Source organism: Bombus terrestris, chromosome 18, assembly GCF_910591885.1.
Source record: "Bombus terrestris chromosome 18, iyBomTerr1.2, whole genome shotgun sequence".
Classification (NCBI taxonomy): Eukaryota; Metazoa; Arthropoda; class Insecta; order Hymenoptera; family Apidae; genus Bombus; species Bombus terrestris.
The window spans coordinates 2,405,791-2,425,845 of record NC_063286.1 but is presented as its reverse complement, the minus strand read 5'-3'; the positions used below and the strand labels follow the sequence as shown (position 1 = coordinate 2,425,845).

Below are 20,055 nucleotides of genomic sequence, written 5' to 3'. Positions count from 1 at the left end.
GACAGAAAATGTTGTACAACACGACGTTATATAAGACGAAGTTGAAGTGCAGTTTCATGGTTAATCCGAAGCGAAGATCCGCGCTATCGATCGTATTTTGAAGTTGTTACCGAATGTATACATATAGGTACTTGGGTCTCCCGTAGTTAAACTTCATAACTGTAAATAATATTATAATTATAACGCAATGAAAGCGTGAGGCATCTTCTGAAGAAGTTCGTACAAAACCAGAGGCGTTCCTTTTTTGTTAAATTTGAGATATCCATTCGATTTGTGCCGTGGCGTCGATCGATCGAACGTTGATAGGTTTAACGGGACCCAAAACGTGTCGCTTTAACGAGATAAAATAAGGAACGAAGGCAAGAACCACTATAAATTGCTTTTTTCTCATTAGGGTAAATAAACGAAGAAAGTAACGAATGGTTTCCATTCACGAGAATCGGAGGATGGCTGGATAAGCGGACGGCCGGTTTGATCCGTCTGAAAACAGGTTCAAGTAAAAAGGAAACATTACTCGCGTAATTGACAGCGCTCCCCGGACACTCAGAAAAGGGCACACGCTCCAAGAGAAGGAAAAAAGGAAAGAGAAGGAACTAGTGAAAAAAGTCCGACTTAATTCGTGGACAGATAAGAGCGGCGATTCGACTCTGAAATCGCTACCACTCTAACGACCAACCGATCTTCCGATTCACAATGATCGTTAATAATAGAGAGCATCGCATATAAATTTCACGTGGCGGAATCAACGTTACTACGAGTATTGCGAGAAGCCAATTTTATTCCGATCTTCCAACCTTCTTTCATCGTTCCGATAGGCCACACGGTCTCGCATTTAATTATGCAAAGTCGATCGAACTCGATGTTAGCTCGAACGAACGCGTGGAACATTCGCCCGATTTTCGGCGGAATAAAATCGGTGAATTGCGCGAAAGATCGGACATAAGAATCGAGAGGCAAGTAAGTATCGCGAGTTTAATCCATTCGAGAAAAGTGCCGTCTTATATTTCACGGGAATGGCAAAGCATTTCGCCGAACGATCAAGATCGTCTCTTTCCTTTCCAGTGGTTTCTGTTAAAAGCGTTTAGCTGTTTTCGAATGGTAATTACGTATGCGCAATGCTACGACGATGAGTACAGCTTATATTTCCCGATGATATAACGTTAAAAATGACGTAATCAACTTCTACGTTGAAGTTACTCGTTCGATACCTGAAGCTTACAGCCTGAAGATACACCAACTTTCCAAACCAATCCTTTCTGCTACGTTTGATACCTTGAATTACTTCTACGGACTAAACATTCTCTGTACAATTTTTCTTCTAATCGAAAGACATACTTTTGTACGGCGGACCCATTTTTGTCGATTTTCTGACTTTTATGTCATTCGGTGACGAATAAATGCGGAATAAATACGAAGCTTTTGAAAACAGACGATAGTTTCAGGATGTTTTCTAAAGGACAGGTAATATCACGTTTAGTATCGTGTCAGCTTAACTGGATCGATAATAATCTGCATAAGCGACGTTACCGATGTTTTTTAAATATTCAAAAAGGCGATAGAAATAGTTACCCATTCATAGAACACAGAAAATACGACTTATCGCGTTTTTCACCTGCGACGTTCGACTATGGCCAGGTCCACCTTGGGCCAAAGGAATCAGCATAGACAAAGAGAAAAAGAAGCGGGTTGTTGGCAAAGGCGAGCGACGAAGATCAAGCAAACAGAAGAAATCGAGCGAAGCGTGGTCGACGCACAATTTCCGATCGCGAAGACAGAAACGACGGGGACCACGGACGCGACAGATGGGGAACGTGGGCGGCATCGCGGGCCCCGGAGTAAATAAACGAATTAGTAAATAACGAATTTTATCCGACGGCATTGGCCAGGAATCCGATAAGCTGGCACCGCACCGGTGCGCTGTGCGACCGTCACAGGGAGTAGGGGATCGCGCGTATAAAAAGTGCGCGTTATGCGTACCTGTCCGTCCAATGGGGTGGCTTCGCGAACCGGAAAGGGGGAACCAGCCTGCAGGATTATCGAACGACCGTGCAGCGGAGAACCGTGGAGGTACGAGAAGGTAAGAGAAAAAAGAAGACGAAGAAAAAAGGGGGAAAGGAAGAGGAAGGAGCGTGGAGCGAGGGAGAGAGGGAGAGCGAAAGAAAAACGGCAGGAATCGAGGCATGGTTCCTTATGGAGAACGGGTTCGAGCGTCGGCGAAACGTACTGGGAAAACGAAGAAAACGAGCCAGTTCGAGCGACTATCCGCGCGAGCAACGAACGAGAGGGGAAAGGGGATGAAAAGTGCGCGAGAACGCAAGCAACCGAGCCAACGACTCTCGCCGAAGCCTGATAACTTTAGAACCCTCTCGAGTCTTTATTGATACTTGGCCGTTTCCACTTGTCCCATATACATACCGGTGTGCGCCCCACGGATTCAGGCCTCGAAACGCGCCATGGAATGCCGGGATTACGTGAAACGCGTCGAGTCCTTCGCGAGTTCTTCTCCTCTCCTAGCCTCGCGATAAACAGCCTTTGTTTTATCCGGGGCAAAGTTATCGGAGATGGCTTCGATATTTTAGCGATCGTCGTGCTACGACTGCGACCAGTTGTTTCGATAGATATTCTAGATTCGCAGGTTTTTCGCACATATCCGTCGTTTGCATAAAAGGCTACGCATTTGGAAAGCGAAGGTTATTCCACGAACGAAAAGCAATTTTTAACCCCCTTGTATTTGTTCATCCAACGCTTCATACCTGCTTATTATTAAATAATCGCTGTACTTGCGAATAACAGGGAGGCTAAACGAAAGAAATTCATTCCGAAAGCGCAACGAATTCAACATCGTTGTCCGCGTACAACTGCTTCGTATTTGTCTCTAAATATCGAACGATAATGACGCACGAGGATAAATTCTTCAAAGGGAAGACCTTACGTCACCAGATATCCGCGCGAGCGATGGAAGGAAAAGATTAAAAATAGAAAAGATTAGAAGGGAGAGTTGAACGTACCTGGCGACGCGAATCGCCGACCTAATTTCCTTCGCGGTACGGTGGGACCCGCAAAAACTCTGCTTTACGATTATTACGCGTTCCAGCGTCGGATCTCGATATAAATAGACGTTCGTTCCACATGCTCGAGAGAGCGCCGCTCTAAATCACGCTCTTCCGCGTCACGCGGCTAACCTCGACTCGCGTGCCTCGTTATCGTAATTCAACCCTCTTGCAACGAACCCCGGATCGTCTCCGAGAGAAGGTTTATAGGCGAGCTTGCAGCTCTTTCTCCAACAATCGGCTGGAAAATGGAAAATCAAACGATTCGCTGTAATCCCGTGGAGAACGAGTTCTTCGACGATTCGCGAGACTTTAAATTTTCGCGAAGCTGGTTACGGGGTTGGTGAAATCAATTCTGATCCGAAGCTGAATGGTCGTCTTATTTTAAGAAGTGGAAAAATGCTTTTCGATATGGACGAATAAATTGAGTTCTTTACAGCTATTTTTTTATATATCGCACGCGATAAAAGATCGTAATTCGAGTCTCACGATGATAAATATACTCGACGCAAAAATACAACGATGTAATTCACGCAATTAACAGCAACATGACGATTTATTTATCGCTTCCATTTCGTTCCTCCAGCTGTAACAATCTTGTATCGACTCGTTACGAAACGCAACTGCACCCATTTCCCTTCCAACAGCGTATTTAATATTTTCGATATCATTTAACACGTTCGATCAAATGACGCGTGTTTGTACAACGCAACGCGCGAGTCTCTTTCATCAGTTTACATCTATCGCAATGTTATTTTTGCTTTACTCGAAGACGTATCGGCTCGTACTTGACCGAAGAGACTGGAATTCGTTCCTCCGGCATTTCCATGGATTCGCAGCGACCCATGGGAACATGCATATACCCGTCTACGAGCACCCTAGGGACCGATACCTCCTGTCTTCATAAGACTGGCAAAGTTACGCCTACGTTTGCTTACCCTCGTGGCGAAGCGCTGTGATACGTTATCCCTTGGAACGACACGTGTTCTCCTTGCGATTCTATCGCCACGCCAAGAGGATGCATCGGATCCCCGTTCTCTTTGCAAATTGTGTACGCTGAAATTCAGGCGTCGACTATAAACTTCGTCGATGTTCCGATACCAGCGACAAGAATATTTTTCGCATAATCGTACAAGGCGTTAGAAGGCGAATTTTCAAGAGCGGAGTTTATTTCGTTAGAAAGAAGGAAGCAAGTAGATACGATTCTTGGATCGTGCGCACGGACGAGCAAAGAGGACGTGTTAAAGTCGTCGCACGTTCTTTCGACGTTAGACGAGCGACACGGCAGGTAGACGCGCCTCGTTAGACGACCAATCTGCGTAGCGAATGCGAGTGGCATCGTGCCAGCCAACACCGTCTGGTAGCAGCCACGTGCGACCGATTCGTGGATCCGATCGAGCTGACACTTAATATGATCGATTGGATCGTCCGAGTTACGATTGCAACTCGTTACAAAAGATTTATACAAAATTTCTTCCACTCTATCGTTGCTGTCTCCTCCAAACAAACGTGAAATATGACAAATATAAACGTACGTGTAACGAATAATAATTTGACACGATAATTTGACAAATACGTGATATCGGTAAATTTACAAGCTACAAGCTACAGGTTACGGATTTACTACTTTTTCCAAGTAGAATTTGTTCTTTGGTCTTTTTAGTTTTCTCAAGCGCTGAAGCCTGGCACCATAAACAATAGACGGGCGACGTTGGCGTGCGGATCTGCACCAGCTCGAATTGTATTCCTACTTATTATTACACTTCTCTATTGATATATATCTTCCACCTTACACTTTAGCCACGCGTTTTCTCTCTTTATACATCTAATAACCTCAACAGAATTACCAGCCAGCTCCGAAGACAATGGGACGCTTTACCAATGGGATGCAGAAATATTCGCGAATAAATATCGCAAATAAACGTACGTACCTATCGATAAAACCTAATCTGGTAGAAGTATACAACGCAGGGAGACTCGGTCTCCGTAATCCGCCGAGGTCCTCTTATCCCGAGAATGGCGGCGATGGAACGCGTGTCCTGCGATTCGGAGCCGAAAATCGAGGATTCGCATGAAATATTCGGCGGTCAGGTGGGCGCTTCGAAATTTCCAAGAGGCTGCACGCGCCCAAGAGGCTCGCGCGCATCACCCCCGTGTCGTTCCCAGAGATTTCAGTTCCGAGCATCGAGTCGGTAATTTTATAACGTCGTAAACAAGACGCGCTCGTATTGAGTTACGTGTCAACTATCTTCCCCATCTTCTTTCTCTTTCTCTCTGTTCCTTCCGCCGATCTATTCTTACGTCCGTTACTCGCCAATCCCCGATACCCGAAAGCTTCTCTCGCCGATTTCCGCGAACAAATCGGCCGGCTTTATCGCACCCTTCGAACGTTTTATTCCATGCCGTGATTCGACGGTTTAACAGGCCGCGGATCGCCAAGTTTGTCCGCCTTTTAGGTAATTTACAGACTGTCGGTTTTGTATCTTAAGGTTGACGCGATGTGCCTCGAATTAATTAAGAGCGCGCACAGTATTTGTTTATGCTAATCTGTAGGAAAAATTTGTTTTATCTACGCACTAAGTAAATGTACAGCTGCTATATTTCATTTTCCGTATTTTTATCGTCGTTGAGCTTGCCACAAACGCGTAAAAGTGCGTTATCTGCCGAAGAAAAATTTCTTCGGACTATAACGTCCTGTTAATTAGCTTCAATTAATTGGCTACCTCGAAGAACGAACTATAGGGTATTCAGTGCATTGACCCGTGAAAAAAAGTCGTTATATTTTCTGCACACATCGAGACGAACGTCTTATCTCGCTCGTTACGCTAACCGTTAGACTTACAAATCGAGGAGAACGCGACTCGTCCAGTTTCTCCCCCGTAGAATTTTTAATCGTTACACCGCGGCACAATAAAATTCGCTATAACGCGGAATTAAAGGGGAAATTAAAACGAGAAAATTACCATTTACCGGACCCTCGTTGGGGACTCGGCGAGATAGGAAACTCGGGCGGAATTATTCCGAATAGAGTCAGCTCGTAAAGGGGTAAATGAAGGAACGTACACGGCCATTCTAACTCGGAAGGCGAAGTTTATATCGCGAGCTACGTTTTACATACAATCCTCGAGGGGGAATAAAGGTCTCGCCGAATTACCAATTCCGTCCAAAGGACATCCCGCTCAAAACCAAATCCCATCGACGGTTACTTTGGAAAATCCCTTATTTTCATAGCTTTGGCGATTCCAAGTTCGTAGAAAATCTCTTTGGAGAACGACATTCCTTCGAGAACATTCGCCGCGTAGATGGATACGTTTTTTAAACGTTCGGAAGCTTGGCAATTTCGTAAGAAACGAAGACACGACGTTTTACTTTATCCGAGGCACGAGGTTCGACAGTTCTAAAGTTGTACAAAATTTCCAACCTTACCAGAGAAAATTCACGATGCGTATTTTTTAGCGTCGCCAAGATGCATTTGCCAAATGTCCAGCTGGACGAATGGTAAAGTACAAATTAAGTAATAAAAAGAGGAAAAGGTAAGGTGCTGTCTAACGCGTAAGCGTCGTTTACCTGGCAAAGGGTTTTTTCCTCGTCGTAAATTTCGATCGGCAAGCTTAGCCCCGGCAACGCGGAGGACGTCGCTTCCTTCGACGTTCCTTCGAAAAGGATAGTATCGATTTTTTATTTGCGTTCGAGTATCTGCGAGACCTTGAGAAATGGCATCGACCAGTCGCGAAAGGCAAAGTCTGCCCTATTTCGGCTCGTTTCGTCGGACATCGACGTCTGGGTCGGATTAAGGCCGAATTAACTTTGACTTAGGTCTGGGTTAAGGTCGTAGGAGACGCGTGCGCGCCACGTTTCTGCTCTTCGGATCTGCCTTTTTTAGTCTCATCGTATCGGCGCGTGTTTCAAATTCACATCGGCGATCCGAGATCCTGTATCCGCAACGCGAACGTTGCACATGCAACGAGCCACCCTCCTTCGACGATCTTCCCTCGACAACGCCATAAATCGAGCCGCGTCGCAGCGCAGGAAGCAAGAAGACCGCGACGTCGTCTCGGAGAGGAGAATAATTTTGCCGGTGCACGCACGGCACGAAGACTACAGCCAAGTGCAACGAACGATGAATTTTTCTCGGCCGGCCACACCCTGGCTCGAGCTCTAAGGGTTCGAAAACGAGGAGGAAGCCCGACGTTGGCTCGGAACGATCGGTCGGGTCCGCGATGCGAACGGAGAGATAGGAATTTGCATGGGAAAAGCAGCTAGCGAGAGACAACGGTGGAAGACGGCGACGGGAGAGGGGAAGACCGTGGCAAGAAATTATAATAAGGGATCGATCGTGGGTCGATTTTTTCTGCTTCGCAAGCTGGCCGAGTATCCGTGGTCCGCGAAACCAGTCGAAATCGTCGAGTGGAAGGTCGGTGATCGGCAATTCCACGCACGGTCTTCCCTTCGTCGTCGGCCGGCGAATCGCGTCTTTTCCTCTCTGCCTGGTCGTTTTGCCAGAGAGCAACAGAGTCGCATAACCGGCCGTAATAAACACACCGACGTAATTATCCCGCCACGGGATAAGACTCGCGTACCTGCGACTCGTTCCGACACTCGGCACGGTTGCTCCGCAATTTCGGTCTTCGTTCGAGCAGAGTGTTTTATAAACTCTACCGAGATAATAACGATAATAGATATAATAGAAGCGAACGAGCGAAACGGTTTACGCGAATAATATATTTTATCTATGAAAGTAAGCGTGGAATATTTCTAGAGATTCGTGCATCAGGTAAATATCCAAGATTTGTACGCGATCGGTCGTTGCTATAACGTTATTCGTAGCGACAAGTAGAAATATTTCACAACGCAGATTTGTAGCATTCGTACTACTAAATTAACGAGATAAATCGGGATACCAATAGTACGTACATTCCTATAGGACGTAATCGCGAAACTTTTACTCGCATAGCATCGTCGTATTAAATCGTCGAGAATCGTGGATCTTAATCGGCGAAATAAAAGTAAAGGAACAGCAAGGCTACGCTTGGAATTCCTATCAAAATAGTTTTAGATTTATCCACCGAACGATCTCCAGGATCTTCGACGATTCGCACGCGTCTCGCCACTCTCTCCGTCTCGCCATCTTCCATACCGCACTGCCAAAGGAACGGTTTCGTTCGTCCGTTTGTACGTTCATCGGACGCCGCGCGCGCGCAACTTCCCACACGCCAATATTCGGCAGCGCGCGGCCGATCTGGCGTAGCAGGGAAAATTACGCGTATCTCGACATAAATATTTCTGAGAAAATATACGGCGGTCAATTTCTTCTTGTAACGTACGGCGGCTGTAATTACGCGGGGCAAAGTAGCGGAAGAAAAGAGTTTGGCGATGCTTAAGATCTCCGCGTAGATGTTATCTCGCGTCGGAATTATCTGCGTTATCCGCGAGGTCGTCGGCGATAAACTCGGCATTATCAAATTGTTCTGGATACGGTAGATATTTTAATTTCAATTTTCCGACGCGATTACATCGAGATGGAGGATTAAAGCGGTGGCGGTGCGTAGCAAGAAGCAAGTAAACAGAGGCGCGTTACCGATGCGACGATAATATTTTTCTATCCGACGCGAGAAGCCTTGGCTCGCCGTGACGGCTATAAATCGAGTCTAACGAAGCTTAATGCGAGGCGTTGGACGAACTATCCGGCCGAATCTATTCGTTTAACGGCCGAGATTTACGAGCAGATTTAAGCGGCCAGATAAAGCGAAACGGGTTCTCGTGGCCGGAACGTTTAAACAGGGACGCCACTTTCCGGGGATAAAGGCGTACGAATTAGACGATTAGAAACGAGACTCCGTGTATAACGCGATTACGGCAATTCCCAATTGAAATTCGTGAAATTCTTTCGAGCAAGCTGCTTCTTCGACCAAGAACGGAGAAGATCTTAGGGCAACGACAGGCTTCTTCTTTCAATTTCTTCATCCGCGTACTCGAAAATTTAATCGCAAAGTTGATATTGTTGAGGTTATTAGGCGTGGATAAAGTGTAAGGCAGAAAATATATGTGAACTCCCTAGAGTTCACGTGGGATAGGGATTCTTTTTGTTTTACGGCTAGCGCGACAGGCTGTGTTTCACGGACAGAGCGATCTTCTTTTGTTTCACGGACAACCATTTTCGAGAGGCAGGCATTTTCCCAAACGGACGGACAGAGAGTTGCGTTAGAGACAGACAAGGCTGGTCCTGTTTTTGCGTCCAGGCTTTCAGGACATAAATTAAAACATCGCACATAAGCTCAGCGCAACAGCGGCTTAAATTTAACTTACTATAATAGGCGTTAAAAAAAAAAAAAAAAAAAAAATGTAATAATGCATGGCTACGTCGTACCGTCGCGTATCGGTACTTTTGCCTGTACCACCCTACAATTAGAATTCAGCGTTTATTCTGGAAAAAAACCATGTAAAAACAAATATGTAAAAATCCTGGAATTAATAAACAAAGTTTAAAAAAAAGAGACAGACAAGGTTACGGAATAGTTATTTAAGATTTGGAAGACCGAAGAAGAAAGATCGGTAGCTCAGGACGTTGAAAATCGATTCTCGATTTTCAGGTAAACCTTGTACCAAAGACTTGTTATTTCTCATTCATATAATTATTGTCATTTATTGTTACAGATGGATATTAATTGTTATTTATTTTTGTGTTTTATCTAATTACTTTATAATAAAAGAAACTCGATTTTCAGACTACAGAATCGATCCCTGAATTATCCCAAGATTTACGATCTTACACATATATATGTCGGAGATGTAGGGGCATCGGGCCTTTCTTTTGGGCTCGGAGTGACATAACTGGTCGCCGAACGCAGCCACGGTCACGGGATGAACGAAATGTTTTACAGAGGAGGTACCAGTGTTAAGGGATACGCTGTATAAACAATCAAGTCTCGATCAGGAGCAATGCTGGTTTACGTGGAACTGCCTAGTTACGGCGCTTGTATTTGTATTTGATATATGTAACTGTATCTGTCTTTTATTTTGCAATCTCCTTGGAGAGTTTACGGTCATCGTCTTGGAGTTTGTCTGAAAGTAACCCAGCGTCTGAGTTGACGCGTCTGCGTGCTACAAAATGCATTCCATTGTACAAAGAGTTTACCCGTTGACCGTGGATTCGTTATTGAGCCCAGGAACATTGTCCATAGCTTTTGTTATACTTATTAATTATTTCACGCGCAAAATTTCTAACGAAATCCGACATATATTTAATTCGATAGAGAAGCGTAATAATAAGTAGGAATACAATTTGAGCTGGTGCAGATCCACACGCCAGCAGCGTTACCTTATAACTGAAAAGCCCGAAGCCAACGTCGCCTGTCCATTGTTTATGGTCTGCCTCCCTGCTATTCTTTTGTCTATGTGCCGTGGATGGCTTCAGCGCTTGAGAAAACTAAAAACACCGGATGTAGAGTTCTCGCAGATGTGGTGACCACTTCGACAAATATAAAAGGTGTCCGCAAGAGACAAAACCTGTTAACGCTAAAACTACCGAATTGACTGGTCTTGCAATTTTATTTGAAAATTTTATTCTCTCTTTTGTGGATTCAAATTTAAGATAATTTTAAAAGCATAAAACCCCGATCAACCAGTTTCCGCGTCTTGTACAGCTCGCCACGAGTTTTCTAAATTTTCGCCGATACCTGTCACCAGGAAAATCGCGGATCGATCGCCGGATCGCCGTGCCGACGTTAAAAATACCACGGCAGTGGAAACGACCGGTTCTGCTATTTTACGAATGTAAACCCTCCCTTAGGTCGATCATGGTCCCACATGGATCAGCCCTTAGACCGCTATGGGCGCGTATACGCGTCTGGCGAAAGCTATCGGGGTGGACTAAGGACGCTTTTTTTTTTTTTTTTTTTCTTTATCTTTGTTTATTAGTTCCAGGTTATTTACATATTTTTTTACATCATTTTTTTTCCAGAATAAACGCTGAATTCTAATTGTAGGGTGGTACAGGCAAGAGTACCGATACGCGACGGTACGACGTAGCCATGCATTATTACATTCTTTTCTCTCTTTTTTTTTTAAGATTATTATTGTTAAATAAAATAAAATTAAGCCGCTGTTGCGCTGTGCTTATGTACGATATTTTAATTTATGTCCTGAAAGCCTGGACGCAAAAACAGGACAGTTCGGGGAGACATCGTGGACTAAGGACGCATATATGCGTTTCCTGTAAGTGTCCGGCATGGACCAAGGACGCGTATATGCGTTTGTCAATTTTTCCCAAACACCTACGCAGAAGTAACACTATTACGTTCGCGTGAGATAAATATAAACGCATTGCTTAGTAACGGCGAACACATGCCAATAATGCCTCGTTATGACAGTTGTCTAGCTGCTTCGCGGACAGTCGCATCTAATTATCAAGAAGGAAATGTGTCGTTTGTGTGAAAAATAAGGATTTTGTATGGATAATTGTTTTGAAATTTTGCACGCACAATTGAATTATCAACTTGTTTTATATTTACTAAATTTAGTTTTCTAGTTTATTACCCAAATTCCAGTTAACTGTAAATTTCAATGTGTATAATAAATAATTAAAAATAACTAAAAAATAACACTCTTGGATCGTTTAATCCTGTGCAAAGGAATTACTATAATTTATTACGATTTGCGCTTTGGATGGTCGATCAATAGAGTTCGGTCTAACGAAAAAGTATTCCGTCCGCGGCGATCGTCGCGCTAGACGCGCGCTGTCCGTACGCACCGCATGGGGCGCGAGCATTCAGCACTGTAACGTGGAACTGCTTCTGCGAGAAAGTAATAGATGGACAAACACGCAAATATTGTATTATTACATATTTTTTGAAAGGCCAGTCATTTCAAAGAGCAGTTTATTTTAGCAGAGATAGCTTCGCGTTAACTACAACGTTAGCTCGGTGAAATAACCTCAAATTGGATGACTGGCGTGGTTTAAAGGACGAAAGCGAGTTACACGCGCGAGAGTAATTAAAAAAATGTGAAACGTCGTAGGATGGAAAGCTTGTAAAGTTCGTGTAGCATATGCGGGAAGAGCGATAAATTTCTTATTGATATTATATTATATAGCGCGTATATTACGGGAAAATATCGTAAATTTTCGAAGGAAAGCGTAAGCTCCGCGTTCAGAGCGCTAGAGGCATCTGTCGGTGAGAGAAGGAAGCTGGGAGTTGCGGATACGGCCGCTAGAGCGCAGGTTCGTCTCTCCTCGTAATGGCTGCCGCCAGGGTTGCCGCTATTGGTGGAGAGCGTGGCGGCCATCGCGAATTTCGGCCACGAATTACATAATGAAAATCATGATGGCCGACTCGGCCGGCCAATGACGCGACGAGGGTGGCGCTCGGTGAAAGTCGCTGGAAAAATGGCGTCCCTTCGCCGAGCGACGCGTTCGTGGGGGAAAGCGATCGGCCGTTCGGGAATACGACGGGGAAAATGGAAAATGGCCGAGCGATCCGAACGAGAATCGACCTACTTCGTTAACCGTTCGAAAAGAGGAAAATTCTCGGCGAAGAATAAATTACGCGCAGGTTCGCCCCGACGGACGAAACCTTTACGAAAACGAACCTGTTTTGTTGCCTCGAGAATCGCGCTAGAAAATTACCAAATAACGATAACGAGCGAACGACTGTTCCGGTGGCCACCGACGATAGGGAAAACGATGAAAGCGAGGGAACGGATACGCGTAAACAAAGACGAGGGAGAATCGGCTCGTAAAGGACGCGAGAGACTCGGTCGACCTCGAGCTTGGCCAAGAAACGGCGAGCGACCGGCAGGGACGCGTGTAAAAACTTTTATGATCGCGGTCAATAAAGTGACGCAACCGGAGCGTTGTACGAGCGGTGGTGTCGTGACGTCAGGGACGACCGGAAGTGGCGCGCGTAAACGCCACGCGCCTCGGTCCCGCCGCGACACCAGCCGCGCGGAGGCAGACGCGGAGCGGGCTTCCGCACGGGGTGGGTGGAGAGCGGCGCGTCAACGAGGAGAACGAGGGACCGGCAGAGAGCGGTTAAGGGTGACCGTGGAGCGAAGAAGAACGCGGTAAAGAGAGTCGCTTCGGCGGAGAGACGGAGAAAATGGGTTGCCTCGCGGGACAAAGAGCGAGAGAGAAAGAACGCGCGACAGACAGACGGAAAAAGAGAGGAGGAGAGAGAGAGAGAGAGAGCTGGTCGATGGTTTACGACATTCCGTTGATGGCCGTAGTGGCGTAGTTGCGGCGTCGAGCCCATAAAAATGTAACGAGCCTGTAAACGTTCGTTTATATCGGCCTGCCTTTACGCTCGCCCGGATTGGGATAGGTTACGGCATCGTTCTCTCCCGCTCCCGGCATCCGGTGTACCGTTCCGACGTCACGTAAGACGAACGTGAGACACACGGTGTACGAACGCGGTTACGCGAGTAGCGCGATAGCGAGCACGAGGCAGAACCGCTTCGCTGCAACGATTCCGTCCGCCTCGTAAGCGTTATCGCGACGGAGCGAGCAGCGTTTCGTCGGTCGTCTACCGACGCGGCCTTGACCTTCCAGCGAAACCTCGATGAAAGTCCGGCGAACGAGACCGGGCTCATCGTCGACCTCGTTAGCCGCGCGACGCTGTCTTCGCTCTCGCACGTAGAAACGCGAATTCCGGGTAAATGTGTGCGTGGAAATTCGATAGATTCAGCGACGTCCCGGACCATGATCTTCATCGCCGTGGTATCTCGCATCGACGCTGGACACGCGCAAAACGTACGTCGACGTTGCGAGACCGGACGTCTCGTCGGCGACGAAGAATTCTCGCCTCGAGAACACGTGGTCGACGTGGCTGGCCGCGAAAGCGACGAACGACGGCCGACCGAGCGGCAGCCCGTTTTACGATTGCTTGCGTAACGTTTTGCGGCGTAGCCGTCGGCGACCTTGACATCGATCCACTTGCATAGGTAAGACGGGCCACGCGTGATTCACGCTACGACGAGAAGCCGCGTTAGCGCGACCGCTCGTTTTACGAACGCTTAAAAGTTTATAGGCGGCAATAAACGGCGGCGTTTACCTTTATTTCGCCGCTTCTCGGTCGAGCGAACGACTCGTTCGCGAGCAGCCACGAGCATCGCGTCTTTCCATCCTTCCGCGGACGCTGCTCTCTTCCTTCGCGCGCCAACTATCCTACGATTATACGTTTCTACCGTATTAACGCCGCATCCATCCACCTGTCTTTCACGGAACTAGATCTTCAGATATCGTTGGAACAACGAGCGCGCGCGCTAGCGGCAAACGAACGAAGGATCGTTAAACGCGTAATTAGCGACCCGCTGTCTCGTTAACGATGTATCTAAAGAGGTGTGAAAATGACGGAGGATGGCTCATAGCGCGGTATCGCACACATCGAAACGCGGAACGAGATGATTTCGTCTAACGGAGCTGATATAGCGTGGCGCGAAGTTTACGTCGCAACGTGGAACGTAACGCGAAAGACGGTGCCAAGAAAAACGTTCGCCTCGCTCGTGTCAATACGTAGAACGTTATTCCGCGATGTTACCGCGTGTCGTTTAATCGGTCCGACCAGTGTCACCGAGTATCTATAAACTCGCTTTATCTCGTCTCGCTAGTAACTTACGAAGATTTCTACCACGTTCCGATTGCCCGAAATCTACTTCGAGTAACGCGTCGTTCGATCGATTTAATCGGCGTGGCGAGTTGATAGAAATTCCCTTTGCTTCGCCTCTCCGGTACCTTTACCTCGATCGACATAACTCGTTTGTCGTATTTCGTATTAGAATTAGCCTTCGATCCCAATCGGGGCAACGTGTCGTTCGATTAGTTGGCGAGATCGCCAACGACCGTAAAATCTGCCCTAAATAAAACAAATAAGAAGCGTTCGTCTATCGACTCTACCTAACGCAACGCGTTTGTCGTATAGTATATTAAGATTCACATAAGGCGAACGTGAATTTCGAAAGGTCGGAGTATCCGTGTCCGAAAACTGTCGGTTCTCGGCGAGGCTGTGGCTCGTTTGGTAAATAGCCGCGTCGATCGAGCCTAAACCGCGGCGTTTAAGGACGAGCGCACGAGCTCGTTCCAGCGATCGAATCACCGTTGAACGACGTGAATTATTGCCGCGGTTGGAGCGGCGCAGCAAGAATGATCTACGACGATCGTAAAGCCGGTGATCGTAAATCGCCGCGGCGCATTCTAAAGCCGTCACGTAACGACAGTAATGACCGATCGAAAGTAGACCGATGCGATTGCCATTCAGGATCCGCTCGTAGCTTCGCGACCCTACCAACGAAACAAGTAGCAGCTCCGATCAAATCGCTGATCTCATCGATGAATCACCATCTTCGGCCAAGCTTATTTTCCTTTTTGCGTTCGTTAACTGGGCCATCGCAGCCGTCGTCTGGCCACTGTCTATGTCTAAATGTTATTGCTCGTAAAAACGACCTACCGTGAAGCCGTTTGTTTTGCTCCGAGCTCCGAGTTGAAGAGAATCGTACGCGTTTCGTCATTGACAAAGATTTTTCTTTTCCTTCGGTCTATATCGGTTATTATAGTTACCACGTAGTTACGTATATACTTTTGTAGTTTTCGACGTTTAGCAATTTAATATCCACGTGTTTCGTTCGCTAAAATGAGAAAAACAAAGATCGTACATTCAGAAATTCGCCAATCTGTTTATTCTCCGTTAAGTATAATGTCGTATCGAGAGTTTCTATCAATCATCATTTTCCATTAAAACGCGCAAATTTATTTGCGATTGTGTTTAACGAGCCGAAAGTAATTAAGACGTGTCGGTTGCGCTGGCCGTGATCGAGAGGTATTTAAACGTCAGAAATTGCTCGAGCTTTCATTGCCAAAGACGCGCAGGCAGATCCTTAAATACTTTGCTCGCTTCTTCCTTATCTTCGGACGATCTTCCAAGGTTTGACGTAAGCGTTCGAGAAATTTCTGTATCTTGTTCGCAATGGTGACGAGAAATCTCCCATGGAACGACGGCTGGCCATGAATGAAGCCCGGATACGTAGGATCGTAGAAACGGCAGTGAGCCGTGCGACCGAGGAAACGAGCGATTACGCAAGCTTTACGAGCAATCGCGAAATGCTATCTCCCGGAACAGCGAGACAGCCAGCAGACGATCAGACACGGGCCAACGCAATGACCTCGACACCCCGATAATCCTTGTCACGAGAGAATTCGCTGCGTATAATTCGTCCATGATCGGACGATACGCCATACTTTTACCATGACGTTATTGGTCGAAAAAGTCAACCGCTATATGTATAAGCATATATTACAGTAATTGTCTATGGTAACAATGTGAAAGTCGTGGAAGAGATACATCCACCGATCGATCGGTGGAGGAACAGCTTTGTTACCGACTGGGAGGAAAACTGGCTTTTCATTTCTCTGGCTTACTTTTCCCCCGCGTGTATGCGTCTCGTTTTTGCCTGCGAGCAAAACGCGGATTCGTTCGTATTTAGAAATATCAAATACAGGCAGCAGGAAGTTTTGCAAGGCCTCGTCGAGGATGAGAAGTACTTGCGGAGCACGAACAATGACGATGTAAACGAATAACGTCGACGTTTCTAGTTGTTGCAAAGAAAATTTAATTAATAACGAATTCCAACGTACTCGTCCTCCAGATCGTTCGAATAACCGCTGGATCGTATACGCTCGACTGTTTCCAACCGAGGAGCTTTGCAATTGACGAACGTTGTTTTAGTGTCTGCGAAAAGGTTTGGACGAGTCGAAGGCCGAGCAGCGAAGGACCGCGGCAAATCGCCGAGCGTATCACCGTGTCCTTAGAGGGAGATCAACAACCCGAGGGATGCGTCTATCGCGCCGATGAGAATAACCAGAACTCGAAGGCTCGCGAACGTAGCAGACGTACATGCAAATTCGAGTGCTGATAAGTCCGGAATGGAACTTGAAATAGAAGAGCCGGAGGAACAGAGGGGAAGAGGTACTTTCGATCGAGCTGAGAAGCGCGTCGATAGAGATAGCGAGCAGCAAGAACCGGCAGCGCGATACCGCATTGCGTATAAAAGGGTTTCCTTTTCAAGGTGAATCGATGATAAGGCGACTGGTTTGCCCCACGGTCACTTTGTTCTCTAGAAAAATCAAATTGGGTTGATGGAATATTCTCTGCATGGAATGCGTAAAAATCGCCCGATCTCCGACCGGTCGATCGGATAAAATACTCGAAAAAGAAAAATCAGAAATCGATCGTTCCAATGTCTCGAAATTTTCGTACATTAACGGATAAAGAATTCGTCCGCTAGAAAACTGACTTATATACGCGGTACGTTTTAGAATAAGGGAACTTTGTAGTCTAAAGAATTTAATAAACTCGTTTCCACGATCTTTATGTCAATTTTGTAGCTCAATTTACGGACTGGCGGAAATTGCTACGGAATGCTCCTTCGTTTTCTACGTATAAAAAGAATAAAGTCCTTCGACAGCCACTGTAAGTATCGATTCAGACTACAGCTACAAATCCTTGAATTTTCTCAATTCGATTCGCTTCGATCTTATCCTACGAGTCATTTTTCCACACAGCTGCTCAATTATAACGCGAGTAGGATCAGGATCGCGAAATTCTATCGGATCTTCTTACGAAGAAACATTGCATGGTTTCTCCATATCTAAACGATCCTATATCAATCTCGATCCTTTAAATTCACGGTAATATATAATCGCGCACAGTCGTGTTATTTTCATGTTCTATATAATATAGTTAACAGAGTTTTCGGATACTACATTCAGCTCGTAAAGCGCCCTTTTTACAATTCTTATTTTCCGTGGTGCTGCGTAATCCACGCCTCGGTCGGCGATGTAACGCGACTCTGAAAACTGTTCTCGGCGAGATAACGCGATATCGATAACGACGGTCGTTAGTTGCGATGTCGTTGAATTTACGAGCCCTGTCGAACGGTCGTGTATGCTTCGGCCAGTTCTCGAGCCAAGAAGGGAATCGAAGCAAGAGGAAGAGGGGCGAAACCGCGCGGAAGAGGACGCGCAAAGATTCTCGTGGAAGCGTCTACGTAATTGCGTCGTGTACGGTTCATTAGTCTACTCGAAGTTGGTGGACAGAGAGGGAAAGAGGAAAGCATCGATGAGAGGCAGAAGAGAGAAAAGAGAAGAGAGAGAGAGAGTAGAGGGGAGAGGCGAACGTTTATTCGCGGAGCCAGCACGCTCGTTATCCGTTCGGTGCCTCGTAATATTTTGTGATTCCCTTGTCCTCATCCTTCTCAGCTTCTCTTCCTCTCTTTTTCTCTCCCGAAGGTTCTCTGCCGCGAGCACCCTTAATTAGAAACTTTACTTTGCGCGTTTAAATGCATTACTCGCCGTAATATTGCACAATTTATGCTCCCAAGAGCTGTAACCGTACGCGCTGCAACAGATATCTTTTGTGAAAAAAAGCCGCACACGTTCGGCCACGATATACCAGCCTGGTCGATATTAATTAAGCGTTGATCGAGCGTCTTTTTCGGATGTTGCGATCGAACTTTTTTAATAAGGCAAGATTTACTAATGGAATATGTAAGTATTCGTTCGGACTATAATCTACGTTCCGATTGATCTATACATATTTCCGATGCTTTGGTAGACTGTTGATACCTTTAGAGTCGCGATACGAAACGCAGAGAATGAGAAGAAGTGAGAGAAATTTTCCGCTTTTCTTTCTCCCTCGATTAAAATTCGCCGTATCTTTTCACAAGCCAAATATAAAGAACACGAATTTCTATATACGTAATGTTGTCGAGACTTTTCTGAGACTCGCGAAATTCTTATTCGATATTAATAAATTAAAGGAAAAAATCACACGATGGTGATAACATCGATGTCTATGCCAAGCTTACTGGATGACATGGTATTTTATCCGGGTGTCTATTACGGGGCCAGAATCTGCCCTCGGACTTTCCTTCGATCCTTTCGTTCGTTCCTCGCCCAAGTGGACAGAACGTTTATTGGCCGGTTCGTTTTCCAGGGCCGGATTCTCCATCGAAACGCCGAGACGTCGAACCGTGAATAACAATTTTACGCGAAGATTTGCCCCGAATGCACACCACGTCGGATATTCCCTCGCCATCCGAGTTAAAAGCGCTCACGCGACTGGCCTTCGAGTCTGCGGATTTCGCCACGATTCGCAGGATAAGAATCAACTACTTTGATTTCGACCGCTTCTACGATTCTTTTCGTTACGCATGCTAACTGCTTGAACGTTGGAAAAAAAGGAAACACGGCTAACTGCTCGAGCAGAGATACTTGTTCCTTTTCCTCGACTAGATCGCCAGTTCGTTTGGAATAACGAAGCCTCGAAATAGTGAAACGACGCTGTGATTTTATTGGAAGACAGGAACTCCATTTACTCTCGAGCTTCTACTTTTGTCGGGCAAATCACCAGGAAGCGAGGAATGTCAACGAGCGTCGTGACGAGAGAGTTACGTTCAACTCGTTTCGATCGTCGTCGAATCCTTCCTTCGTTCGACGTGCTAATTGCTCCGGAGGACAGCTACGATTCGAATTCACGATGGTGTGCAGTTTTATGTCGCACGGTAGACGTTTCTTCCAGATACTGGTCGCTTTGGATCTTTTTCTTGTCGTTTAATATCCCCTGCTTGTGAAACTCTGTAGTCTTCCAAGCTACACACTTTGGTCTTTCTCTCTTATCGACCTGGTTAAACAGGTGATTTTCATAAATAAATTTAAGTATGCTAATCTCGAATACCATTAACGATTCCATTTAGCGAAATGATGCATTTTAAAATCGCTATCATTTATAAATAAAGGAGAAGCGTCAATGTAAATATATTCCTGCACTATCGAACACTCTGTGCCACATGTGTCACCTTTACGCTTTTCTCTTTATGATATATGCATCTTTTAATCAAGAAACGATGCGAAACGACACATTCTTAGAATGTATCGTAATTTATTCGAACAAGATTGTATCGTAACATTGGTACTGAATATCGTAGCCCATAAAGCTAGCAGGTCTTATCAGCCTCGCGA

At 46.0% G+C, this 20,055-nt stretch overlaps 2 long non-coding RNA genes across 2 annotated transcripts in view; one reads left to right on the top strand and one right to left on the bottom strand.

Moving 5' to 3' along the window:
- LOC125386899 overlaps positions 1 to 20,055 on the bottom strand; it is a 77,781-nt gene that overhangs the window by 13,568 nt on the left and 44,158 nt on the right. The gene's annotated exons all lie outside the window — the stretch shown is intronic.
- On the top strand, positions 13,441 to 17,401 carry LOC125386894. The gene is made up of 2 exons (XR_007227450.1): positions 13,441 to 13,985; positions 16,763 to 17,401. It is a non-coding gene; the product is annotated as an uncharacterized LOC125386894 (long non-coding RNA).